This window comes from Quercus robur, chromosome 2 (assembly GCF_932294415.1).
Source record: "Quercus robur chromosome 2, dhQueRobu3.1, whole genome shotgun sequence".
NCBI lineage: Eukaryota > Viridiplantae > Streptophyta > Magnoliopsida > Fagales > Fagaceae > Quercus > Quercus robur.
Window position 1 is genome coordinate 21,893,623 of NC_065535.1, and position 14,240 is coordinate 21,907,862.

A 14,240-nucleotide genomic window follows, 5' to 3' on the forward strand; every position below is an offset into this window, starting at 1 on the left:
GCCCAGAATCGTGACCCTACATCCTCCATCCACACTAAAAAGTTTGGAATATTAATAGCGTGTCTAGCCAAATTATGAGCAACAGAGTTATATTTTTCTATATTGGTAGTTCTATCAATAATAAGTTGTGCAATGTGATATTGGCATCACTATTTTTTACTTTTTTTGGTACCCTTGCAACTTCTTGAAACATACAAATATATATGCATTATTTAATCACACATCCCTACATTGTGCAATGCTTGAACTAATTTTTTAGAAGTTTTCTACTTTTATTTGTTATTGGCCAGAATTTGTGACTTTTTAAAAATAAATGGCAAATATAGTAGGCACCCCCAAGGTTTTTTCCTTTTTAACTCACACCCTTTTAATTTTCATTATTAAATACCCATCTTTTTACATATTATCTGCATCCTTATTTATTTAGGGTTGTTTTTTAGTTTGGAAGACCACACAAATTTTGACTTTTTTTTTTTTTTCTGGATTGTCTTTTTGTTTGGAAGATTGCACAAATTTTGACAACATTGCCAAGCCACAAAGCCTTTGTGAACTGCACTCAGGCATGCCTTTAGTTTTGGTTTGGCATAAACTTTTGAAACAAATGCCATAAATATCTAGATTTGTGGCTTTTGTATTCTTAATGTTTGAATAAAACCATATAGTACAATTTAAACATGTTTAACATAAGCTTTTGAGGTCTCAGGTCATGTTGTATTTATATATGGCAAAAGATGATACCATTTTTCACCTTAGTACAATTCGTACTGGTATTTTTTTTTATAACTTGGATATATTGAAGTTCTTTTGTATGTGAATAATCTATTTTGTTATTTATTTCTAAATTTCATGATGAAAGCCAGTGGAATACTTATTTTCATGAAGATTATAAACATATTGAACTTTTTTAATAATTCAATAGTTGGGGTGGGGTTATTATGAAATTTATTGACATTAAGAGTGTTTGGTGTTACATTGTAAATCTTTGATGAATTGGTATAATTTGGTGTTATACTTGATACTAATTTGGTGAAAAATTAAGTAGCTTGAAGAAGTTGAGAAAAGAGAAGAGCCTAAGAAAGGGAGAAAATATATTCTTGAAAAGCATTGTATAAAGCTTGAAAATGTAAGCACAATTGTATATTTACTCTATTTACTGGTTCTTTTGTAATACTTATTAAACCAAATGTAAGAGCACATTATGATTATTGTAATATGTTACTTCATAATATTTGTATTTATCTCATTTTTAATGATTTTATGTGTAATATTTTGATAGTTTCATCATAATTACATGTTTCATCTTATATTAGAGCCAATATATCTTTCAATAATTGAAATTAGAGAAATGTTTAAACCAGAACATGTTAATATTTGATTTAAAACAATCCCGTGCATCGCACGGGTTAGCGACTAGTACTATATATAAAAACAGAAGCATTTCCCTACAATTAAGGGCGTGCTGCCATGTAGGAAAAAAAGCCCATCTAAAATTCAGCCACGTTTACAATTAAAAAGTGATAAATTATGTTGGTCGGCAATCTACACACCGTTTAAAAGCCTCTCATCATAAATAACAAAAAAATAACCGGTTAAAATTAAAGGATACACGGAAATAGAAATAGAGAGGCAATGAAAGAGAGAGAGAGGCGACGAGGTAATGGGGAATGAAGTGGAGAAGGAGAAAAAAAAGCTTGCGATACGGAGATGAGAAGGAGACAGAGTTTGTACGGTCGGCCGGCTATCACCATCATTTTCCCACCACCGTTCGTCCCTTGCTAGACTTAGGCTACCAGAATCGGCACCAGTAACCTAAAGGTGCATGCAAGATTTGAGATACGGACATAAAGAGAGAACTACCACTGGTAATTTATTTATTTATTTATTTTTGGGTATGAAATATGAATTAGTTTTGAGAAATTTGGTTGGATTGATTTGTATTTAGGTATTTGGGTTAAATTAGGTTTTGATTTGATTTTTTTTTATTCGATTTAGTTTCTCAGTATACTAAAAACTTTTGGGAGTATTTGGATTCAATTAATTTTGTGTTAGATTTTGGTTTAATTTTAGGGTATTTATAATTGGCTTTGGATAATCAAGGTTTAAAGGCCAAAAGTTCGAGAACGATAGAGAGAGAGTCGGTTAGACACAGGGTGCAAAGAGATCGACTAATTGGAGATTTTTTTTGGAAGAAGAGGAAGAATAATCATTAGACTATTAACTTAATGTGCCATGGATTCAGAGAGGAATGCCACCACAAGTTTTGTCATCACTATAAGCCTCCACCCACTATTAGACTACCAGAATCGCTACCGGTAAAGTTTTGTTTTAAAGTTTGGTTTTGATTAAGGGATTTTGGTTAGAAGAAGTTTTGTTTTTAGGGTATTTGGCTTGGCTCAATGTTTTGGGTATTTAGAATTGATTTTGAATATTTGGGTTGCTTTGATTTTGAGTTCACATAAAATGCAGATTTGCTTTGTTACTCAAAGTGCAAACCTTTGAGCAATAAAAACTACACTAAAGTTTTACTTTAAATTTTAAAGTTTTTGTGTTTGTTGTTTCTGAATGGTCCCTTTTTTAAAGCCATTGGAACTATGTAGATTAATCTTGAACTACTATGAGTATTGTTAAGTATGTACCTTCATTTGAAATTGAAATTGAAAAGAGAGAAATAAATTAGAGAAGAAGATAACTATTTGAATTGGTAATTATGGATCTAACTCTATCCAAGTTGCATTGGCAAGTGTATCTGCCATATAGATATAGTTGTATTCGTTACTTATTGTAGAGAAACTTAGTACAAATTATATTTGCTATGATTGTTGCACCAGTTTCATTTAACAGCTTCTTATGGTGATTGTTAGTGAAAGTTCAAATAGCGTATAAAACACCAATGAACGTTTAGACTCCCAAATACAAAATTACCAACACAAGCTTATAATCAAACGATATATGTGCGGAATATGAAATATAAGCTATATCCAAATTGGTAACACACTCTAAAGCATAATTAATTACAAACATAGCAGCAATTAAAAGGTAAAGAGAAAGGAAAGAGAGATGCAAACACAAAGATAACATGGCGATGTGTTATCGAAGAGGAAACCGAAGTACTCGGCGAAAAACCTCTCTACCACCCTCCAAGCAGTCAATAATCCACTAAAAAATAAAGTTGGGATACATGAATAGCAGAAGACCCTCCAAGTCTAATCTACCCAGTGCATCTAAGCTCTCCAAACTTCTTGCTCCAACAGGGTTACGCCAAACCTTATCTTCTCTAGCTTACCAGATCCCGCAATAAGCCCATTGCATCAATCAAATGACTTGGTCTTCTTTGAATTGCTTCCCAAGCACCAAAACACCTTCTCACTGATATGGGTATGGTGAGGTAAGGATTTGAAAAATGTACCTCTTAAGGATATGTCAATGGAGATGGTAAGAGTAGAGGAATTTGGAGAATTAAATGATAAAGATTGTGGATGAGTCAATCTTATTTTTTTCTAGGGTTTCTCTACCAAAATTCACTCTGGAAGCTCTCTACATTTCGTGGGTATAAGGGTATTTATAGTAATGTGTATAAGGAATGTGAAAAGTTAGTTTTCATCAAACAAGGCATTTTGGCGACTCAACCTCGCGACTGGAACGAGTCACGAGTCTGAGTCGCAAGCTAACTACTTGGCCAGACTGGAATTTTTGTCCTGTAGTGCTCCAGCTATCGTGACCCTTCAGCTCCCCTGCATGCTCCACACGTGTGCCACTTTGGTGACTTGCCAGTCGCAAGATCTAGTCATGAGACTCCTTTGAGTGCACTCATCTTGAGTTTTTTTCACACTCTCACACACACTACCCTTACATAAATCCCACCAAAATACAAGGTATCTAATTGCTAAATTACAAGCAAATTTGGCACGAAATAAAGCCAACACATGATTGAATAAATTCAACCTTACAATCTCCCCCTTTGGCTATTCCGTGAAAAAACCCTAAAACAAACTCTAAACTTAACATGTGAGTTGGGAATGTATGTTTTTTAGACCCCTTAAAACACAACTGAATTAACCTAGTAAATTAGCCAAGTGATTACTTTGTCCAAATTTCAGATCTAGGTTAACACACAATCATATAATTATATCAATGTAAAGTGCGGAATATAAAGAACACAAAGATATGATAACTCAGGAAACCACACTGGCAAAAACCTGGGGAGGATTTAATCTAGCTATCCTTAAGGTAAACTTGAATCCACTATGAAAGAATCGAAGTTTTACAATAGCGACTTAGACCACTAACATCCTATTGCTACCCACCAGTAGAAAACTTACTGACATGACCACGTGCAAGCTCCGAGATCACGGACTCCTTCTTTCTTGGATTCTCCGGCAAATACAAGCACACCCGCTTGTGTTTCTTTAAGCTCTTTAGTGCAGCAACTGAATGATCATCAAGCTCTCAATAAAATCTCCTTCTTGATAATCCTAAGCATGTGTAAAGGGAACCACTTCTCAGATCTCACAAGAGATTCACACACCCAGCAAATAGAGCAACCACAAAAACGTGGCTAGGGTTTCCCTTTTATACCTAGGGTAAAACATAAAACCCTACACATCATATGAGTTTAGGGCTGAGTTGGAAAATTCTATAGAAAAACATTCTGCCCGACTTTCGATCGATCGAGTCTAATTCTTGATCGGTTGAGCCAAACCGAATTGCACAATGAATTCTGCAACAGCTTGATTCCAACTTTACACAAAAGACCAATACTTTGAGCAAGTATAAACAAGACTAAAAACCTGTTTTGATCATAGTTTGCCAACAATACAAATTAGAGTTCTAATACATAAGTTCCTAAGTACTTAGAACCTAACAGGGAACAATTGCCCTTGTTGAACATCCAAACATGCAAGCTAATAAGCTCAATGCAAAGTATAATTTGCATGTCCAACACTTAACCGATACAAAAACACAAAGTAGTTGCATCAAGGATAAAATATCCAACAAGGACACAAGAGTGATGTGCTAAAGAAACTACATAACATTAATTAAAAGTACTAAGCTACAAAGCAAAGGTACATAAGTAAAGTACTAAAAATGAACTAAAAGACTTAAACCAATGAACCAAAAGCTTTAAACAAACACAACGTAAATAACCAAGAGCTATAAAAACTATAAACAAATAAGCTGTAAACTAGACTAGCCAAACAATGGTTAGACTATCCAAAAGTATGTGTGTATGTATCAGCTTTCTTATTTTGAGCTCACATAACTCCCCTTTTCAATATGCACACTTCCCTTCTTGTGTTGCTCTCCCCCTTACTATATGCTATTGTCCAATCTATACAATGAGTTGCTCTCCCCCTTTTCGGCACGAATAGCTAAAGACTCTTCTCTAGTTTGAGTTGAATAGCATCTAACTAGGTCTCAATGGTCGTGAGACGCAATTGAACCTGGTTGTTGGTGGAGTAGATGACATTCTCAAATCCAAAGATACGCTTATGCAAACCCTCAATCAAAGTAGTCAACCTGTCAGCTTAAGAGCTAGATTGTCTAGGCTGAGTGCTAGTCATCTACAGCTCAGGAGTGTGAGGAGATGCAGTCTCGGTATGCTTAGAGGTAGTGTGAGCAGCTAAGCCATGACTAGAAAGAGTGGCTTGAAGGACAGATTCACTCTTTGGTATCTTTGAATAGTGACTTTTGCTCATTTAAAGAGATGCCATGGATAATGGGCGTTGACGAACCAGTATCTTTCCATCTCTTGGTGGATGAACACCTTCAAGTACCATGATTTTCATGAGAAGACTACAAAAAGGAAGACATGTCCATGCTACTATTTGTGTTGCTGTTTTCCTTATTGTCTGGAAAATATGAGCACAAATATCAATCGGAACTCCTGTGATGAGATCACATAAGAACTGTGCTCTTCCAAGATTGATAAATCCAGTGTTAGACAATGGATAAAGATTGGAGAACACGATCAAAGTGAGAGTTTTCAGTTCTAGTTCAGAATTTACAGTTCCAATGAACGTGCCTTTGGCTGAAACCTCATGATCCGGTCCAAGAATTTGAAGAATATCTATCACTTGAGGGAGTCTATCATCATATGGAGAGATGTCCACATTTGCTAGTCGATTGATTCGAAGGACCTTTGCAATGTAATTTGGAGTGATGATGAATTCCTTTCCTCACACCCAACAATTTAGTTCAACTCCAGTGAATCTAGCATTCAAGTAGAACTCCCTAACTAATTCATCAATCGGATCCTCAAAGTTCCTGAATAGATTCGCCTAATCTTTATCCTAAAAAATCCTAGGAATAAAAGTTGATCCCAAGGTATCAAACTTCATAATCCGTTCCACCATAGTAGGAGCCTCTTTAAAATGCTAGAGAAAGTCTGAGAATCTAGAGGAGTCTTGAATCTCTTACTGTTGGAATCACTGGACGAATGTCGGGTTCGTTTTGAAACATGGGATGACGAAATGTCAATCACAGGTTCTTTACCACGAGAGGAACGACGAGACATCTACAAAAAAACAAACACGCAGTAGAGAACCAAGTGCAAAAACACAAGACACAAACACAAACTTGATTAGATCCAAGTTAGTCCATGAAATAAGCACACAATCCTAAACATAAAGAAATTTCAAATAAACATGTTAAATGAGTCAATTATGTAATAACATGTAGCTAGCATGATTGAGATACAAAACCATGACATGTGTGCAAGTATGTGCAACAAAGGTGCATATGGTGTGCATATGTGATGCATGTGCAAGCATGGTTAAGCACATTGTATTCCATGAAGTCCTCAGAAACGCAAGAGAATGTCTATGAGACATTTTACCATGGGCATGATATGCACAACACACCACAAACAAGGTATAATATTCAAAATGAGAAACAAACATGAAGAGCATGTATTATAGGCATCATACTACCAAAACCAATAAAACCCAAACATCAAACTCAACAAAATATCCATAGACCATATTCAACATCATATTTTCAAATCCAAACAAAAACTCAAAATCCAAGAAATCAAGGGTAAGAAACATGAAGTACTTTGAGGAAAAGAGAGAACCAATACCTTTTCTCAAAGATTGGTAGATAGATGATGATGAAAAATGGAGTTTTGTGAGTGAGAACGGTGAGTTTGGAAAAGGGAGGGACGGACAAGACAGTGAACAGTCACAATATGCGAGGAAAAAATGAAAAGTTTTTGAAAACTGCCTTGAAAATAACCCACAATGTGCAAAACATGCGTTTTTTGCGACTGGAATGAGTCGCGAAAAAGTTGCCAAATCAAGTTGCCAAAAACTCGTGTGAAAAATTTTGAAAAATTTGTCGAAGTGTTTTTCACTGCTGGAAGGTCCACTCACGAGTAAGTTGCGAAGGGAGTCGCGAAGCATTCTAAGTAAACCTCATGACTAGAACTCCCACTCACGAACCAGTCACCAAATTGAGTCGCGAAAATGCTAAAAACCTAGATTTTTTGAAATTTTTCTAAGTCTTTTTCACGAATGGGGGCTTGACTCGCTAGAAAGTCGCGAAAGATTTTGAGGAAACTCGCGATTGGGGTCTTGCGACTGGCTTGACTCGCGAGGCAGAGTCGCCAAAACAAAGTTGCACAGTTTTTGAATTTTTTTTCAAAACAAAACACTTTCCAAAAACAATTAAAACACTTAAAAATCTTTTTGTGTTTGATCATCATATGATTGAGTAAGTGCAACACATTTAAACAAGTACAATTACACGAAGATGAGATAGTCCTTAGTCTAATGTGAAGCTTCAATGATCAATTTAATCAAGACATACACAATTAGCACTAGGAAGAGTGACCAATCTCAATTATAGAAGTATGCATATATAACCTCCCACAAAACTTGATTACATACTTTTGAAGCTTTTCATTTGGCTTCATACACATCATAACATTTGATCATTTTGAATTAATACATCTCATTTTGAGATCGATGCTTGAAATTTTTGATATTACAATTTGATGAACAAGTCTTTGGCTTTTTGGGCATCATACATTTTCATATAAGTCACTTTCCTTTTTCCTAGTCGAATACTAGTATGTATGATGGCTTTTGCAACTCATTATCTCTTTTCATTTTGAGATTTACATTGGTTGAGCTCTTTAAGCAAAAATAAAAAAAATAAAATAAAAGAGTAAGAAGATATATAGGCACAAATCTATGCAAGTCTCAAGATCAACAAAACCATTGACTAATCATTCATGACAAGGTTGAAGATCTATTTACAATAGTCACATAGATGTCAAGATTTTTCCCACAATAATATAAGTGCATAAAGAACAAGCTACGCTCATAAATGCATAAAGTCATTTGTACGAAGGTACAAGGCAAAACATGCGTGTGACAAAACACAATAATGCCGATTAAAGTTTTTGGATTTTCTACTTTTTATGTGTTTTTGGATTTTTGACACAAAAACAAGTAAAGATTGACCAAAAATAACATTCAAAGCAAGAAAGGAAACAAACAAAAATTTGTCAAAACATGCTAGAATGATTACAAATAAAAACACCTAAGCAGGGTCACAACATATAGGAAGAATTGATGCATGGACATGTTCAAATGCTTATGCATGTGTACCCTTCTTCACCCACACAGCTCGTGCATTTGGGGTGATATCCTTAGAGGATTGGATACTTGAGTTACGATTCTCAAACCTTAGGGTGAAGTTTGCCAAATAGGAAGTGATGGTGTCTATCATCTTCATTATATCCCTAATATTAGACTCAGATTCTCCCCCTTTCGATTGCTTGAGGATCCTTTTGCCATTTCTTTGTCCACTTGGCCTTTGAGAGTTGCCACTCTTTAATGCTCGAAGCTTATGGAAATTGGGTCTAGTGTGACCTCGGATTCGACAATGGTGGCAAAAGTGTTGATTTTGCAGTCCTCTTTGTGACTTCGAAAGAGATTTTCCTTTCGCCTTGAGTTTAGTCACTGTTGGGTTTGGAGGCTTTGTTAAAACCCGTTGAGCAATCACATTTGGCTTCTTCTCATACTTCACTTTCTCAACAGCTGGAGTTGCTACCACTGGTTCCTTTGCTTTAACAAACTTCATCTCCTTAAACACATTGATGCTTGAACTAGCCTCTTTGGTGTATCCTAAGTTGTTCTTGTCAAAAAAGGGCTTTTGATGTGCAAGCACTTCATCAAGATTTTTGGAGGAAACCGCTCTACTTTAGCATTAGCTTGAATCACCTCAAGCTCAAGAAATTTGATCTTTGAATAGGCTTCGATTAGCTCTTCGTTCAGCGTCTCAACTTCACACTTAGTCTCCTTGTACCGCACTAGAAGACTTTTGTAATCTTGCTCTGCTCTCTTCATTTTCTTAATGGCTGCTTTAGCCATTCTTACATATTCACCAATCTTCTCAAGGAGAGTATTATAAGATTCTTGTAATCCCATTGTTCCTTCATCTTCCTCATCATCGGATTCCTCTACTATCCCTATTGACTCCACTTCAGTGTGCTCCCCAAGCTCTTCTACTAACACACTCAAATTATTCGAAGATTGTACGGGAGAAATGGTTATAAATGCGGAGTAGTTTCCCTTTCCATCACAGCTTTCTTCCAATCTGAATTAGAGGAGTCTGTGTCACTAAGAGTAGTGGCATACACTTTACCTTTCCCTCTCAAATAGTTGGGACACTCCTTCTTGAGATGTCCATGACCGTTGCATTCATAGCACATGATTCCTTGAAAGGATTGAGAATCCTTCCCATTTTTCTTCCTGAAATCCTTTTTCTTCTTTCAGGAATTTTGAAATTTTCCCTTCTCAACAAACTTTCCATTCTTTTTGAACTTCAAGAACTTTCAAAAGTTCTTAACAAGATATGCCACATCCTTTTCGACCTCATCCTCATCTGATGAGTCTTGAGCTTCCATTCTCTCATTGATTGTCTTTAGAGCAAGGGATTTGCTCTTCCATTGTGATGGTAGAGACAGCTCGTAGGTTTGAAATGAGCCAATAAGTTCTTGAACTTTGATCTCATCAAGGTCCTTGCTCTCTTCAATGGCAGTAACCTTTGCACGGAAGCTCTCCAGTAATGATCGTAGAATTTTTCTCACAATCTTGGAGTCCTCTGTCTTTTCTCTCAAGTTAAATTTCCCAATTACCACCTCATTTAGCTTCCCATTAAATGAGTTGAATGACTCATCTTCAGCTCTTCAAAGCGTGTGGTAAGCATTTACAACTTGGTGTCCTTCACCTTTTTGGTTCCCTTATAGGTCGTTTCCAAAATTTGCTACACCTCCTTGGAAATCATAACATGAGAAATCCTGTGAAACTCATCACGAGAAACACCACAGAAAATAGCATTTAAAGCCTTGCTATTAGCGTTAGCTGCCGCAAGGGTTGCCTTATCCCATTCGAATTTGGTAGCCTTCGGCCTAGTCCATCCTATATCTATAGCATCCTAAACACTCTCATCAATGGAACATAGGAATGCCCTCATACGGACTTTCCAAAATGCATAGTTGCTTCCATCAAAGTATGGAGGAGCATTAAGAGATTGAAATCGATCCATCTCAAAAGGGGTCTATGATCACACTTAGGTAATTAAACCACAGCAAGTGCACCCACTCTAATACCAATTGAAAGTTCAAATAGCGTATAAAACACCAATGAACGTTTAGACCCCCAAATACAAAATTACCAACACAAGCTTATAATTAAACAATATATGTGTGAAATATGAAATATAAGCTATATCCAAATTGATAACACACTCTAAACCATAATTAATTACAAACATAGTAGGAATTAAAAGGTAAAGAGAAAGGAAAGAGAGATGCAAACACAAAGATAACACGGCAATGTGTTATTGAAGAGGAAATCGAAGTACTCGGCGAAAAACCTTTCTGCCACCCTTCAAGCGGTCAATAATCCATTAAAGAATAAAGTTAGGATATATGAATAGTAGAAGACCCTCCAAGCCTAATCTACCCAATGCACCTAAGCCCTCCAAGCTTCTTGCTCTAACAGGGTTACGCCGAACCTTGTCTTCTCTAGCTTACCGGATCCTGCAATAAGCCCATTGCATCAACCAAATGAATTGGTCTTCTCTGAATTGCTTCCCAAGCACCAAAATACCTCCTCACTGATATGGGTATGGTGAGATAAGGATTTGGCAAATATACCTCTCAAGGATATGTTAATGGAGATGGTGAGAGTAGAGGAATTCGGAGAATCAAATGATAAAGATTGTGTGTGAGTCAATCTTGTTTTTCTCTAGGGTTTCTTTCTCAAAATTCTCTCTGAAAGCTCTCTACATTTTGTGGGTATAAGGATATTTATAGTAGTGGGCATAAGGAATGCGAAAAGTTAGTTTTCATCAGGGCATTCTGGCGACTCAACCTTGTGACTGGAACAAGTCGCGAGTAAAATGCCTGGCCAGACTAGAATTTTTGTCCTGTAATGCTTCAGCTGTCATGACCCTTCAACTCCCTTGCATGCTCCACACATATGCCACTTTGGCGACTTGCCAATCGTGGGCCAGTAACGAGATCCAGTCATGAGATTCCTTTGAGTACACACATCTTGAGTTTTCTTCACACTCTCATCTTTGCTTTTCGTGAAAAAATACCAATTGAAGTGGAGGGTTTCTTTAAACAACAAGTAGTTGGGTTAACTATTCAATCAAATGATATTGAGCATGTTTCCTATCTCTTCTCGAGAAACAAGTGGGCTGTTTCTTTGCAAAATTATGCTCAATTTCATATATGGCAATTCCGCCAAGATCTCTTCTTTAGTTGGGGGAAGAATCCACATGAATCGGATTTTTTTAAGGAAAATATCAAGAGAGAATTGGATTTGGTTAGACAATGTGTGGTTGGTAAACAAGGATTAGAACATATGTGATTTGATGTTAGGAATATATGTCAATATTTTATGTAATTGGCTAATCTTTTGATAAAATGCACTTTACTTGTAATTGGGTAGATCTAGGATGTGTTTAATGCTTCAAGGAACAAGATTTCAAGATCAAGTGTTAAAGCCATGCAAGTTTGTCTAAGAATCAAGTGAGAAAATGCTGGATTTTAAAGCTCGACAGCTAACTCGATAGATAGCTATCTATCGAGGTTTATGAAATTTAGTTTTTCAAGCTGATTTTCATCCAATCTGATAGGCCAAAAACGAATTGACCCATTGTGATGAATTAATTGATTAATTAGCCAAGTTTATTAATTAATCAAATTAACATGCAAACGCATGGTAGCACAAACAAATCACCAATAAACTAAAGTCTGCAGTGGAAAATAAATTGACACGGTGATTTGTTTACGAATGGAGAAAACCAACATGGCAAAAACCCTACCAGGTGATTTTAAGGTCACCATTCCCGAGAATCCACTATTATCACAACAAGCGGTTACAAGTAAAGGAATCCCAATACCTTATACCAACCTACAGTTGAACCCTTACCCCAATACCCAATTGGACTTATTCCGTAGTGACAATCTCTCCTTGTAATGCACGGCTCTCAGTACGTGACTAACCAATTGTGCGGATCCCAGTACGCGACTTCAATCACCAACTAGAGAAGGTTGTTGGCTACAAAGTTCTTCAATTCATCACATGACGAAGATCGAGAAGCTCCTTGGTTACAAACCCCTATGGTGCACAAATACAGTAGCTTCTTCACAAGAAAGATGAATTAGGGCAAATTCTGTCTCTAGTCACAATTTGCTTGAACAAACTTTACTCAACACTTGTACAACTTGTGTCACATTTGACGACCCTTAAAATAATCCTTTTATATGTCTAGGGTTATGAGAAAAGAAAGCCTAAACATACAATCACGAATTAGAGTCAAAACAGAACTGAAATTCTATTTTTCATAAACCTCAACAGATGCCTATCTGTTAAGCTTCTGTCGAGCCACGAGCTGGAACAGCTCTTCAATAGATGGCTAGCTGTTGAGATTTAATGACAGGCACTTTTCAGACTTGAATCTTGGACAGAGTTGCATGACTTTAACACTTGAACTTGAAACAAGGTTTCTTGAAGCATTAAACACATCCTAGATCTACCCAAGCATTAAATAAGGTTTCAAAACAAGTTAAGACAGTTCAGTGAGCATACATTAACACATGTAAACCTTGTGATGGTCAAATCACATTAACTGTATCAAGAGTAGTAAAGAATATTACGTGTTGTGTGTGAAAAACATCGTAAGATTGCATAAGTATATACATGTTATGACAATTTGAGATATGAGAAAATCACTTTAACTCACACACAATCATAACTGTTTGATGGGAACTATCACCTTCGAGGTACATCCTATAACTCCCACATCTCCTAGAATATACGCTTGCAATCATATATAAAACATTTTGTTCTTTTTGCCTTTTTATTTTTCTTTGTATATTTTTCTTTTAATAAGCATATCATGCATGACCATATAAGATATAGAAAAGAAATACTCAATGATGTTAAGCATTTTGACATTCCACTTTTGCTATGCCTAAGAATACAAATGTCATTTCATGATTGGCGGGCAACAGTGGTGAGATGGTTATTTATGTTTTTCTCTTAGGATTTTCTAATCATTCCCGTCAAAAAGAGTGATACGAAAAGTACAAGAAATTACTTGATCTTACTCATCACAAAAAAAAAAGCCACAAATCTTACTTACTTAGTTGTGTATAGAGATGCTCATCTAAGTTACAAAAGATACAAAGTTTAGAAAACTTTGTTTCATTGGCCATCCAAAGTACAAAAGTACCAATGTACACAAAACACACACTGTTTTTGTTTTTGTTTTTTTGTTTTTTTGTTTTTTTGTTTTTTTTTTTTTTTTTTTTTTTTTTTTTTTCTGATTTTTCAATTTTTTTTATATGAAAAAAAAAAAAAAAAAAAAAAAAAAAAAAACTAAAAACAAATAAAAACATGTTAAAAAAAGCAAAGCATAAAAACTAGACTGACTCAAAACAATAAAGCAAAACACACAAGTAATGCAAACAAAAACAAGAAAGGGAGAGGAGAGAAGAAGTGACAAAATCACTTGGAGCCCTTTTCCTTCCACACCTTGGAAGAACCTTTTTGTTTAGCAACTTCTTGAACGGGAGGTGAGGGGGAAGAATCGAAACAATTCAAGTTCAAAAGGAACATGAGGGCTTTGAAAAGATCTCCAAGAGGAGCAAAAAATGATGGAAACTGATTCTAGTTTCCTGATGCTATCATGCCATTGCTCTATTGACTAGCTAA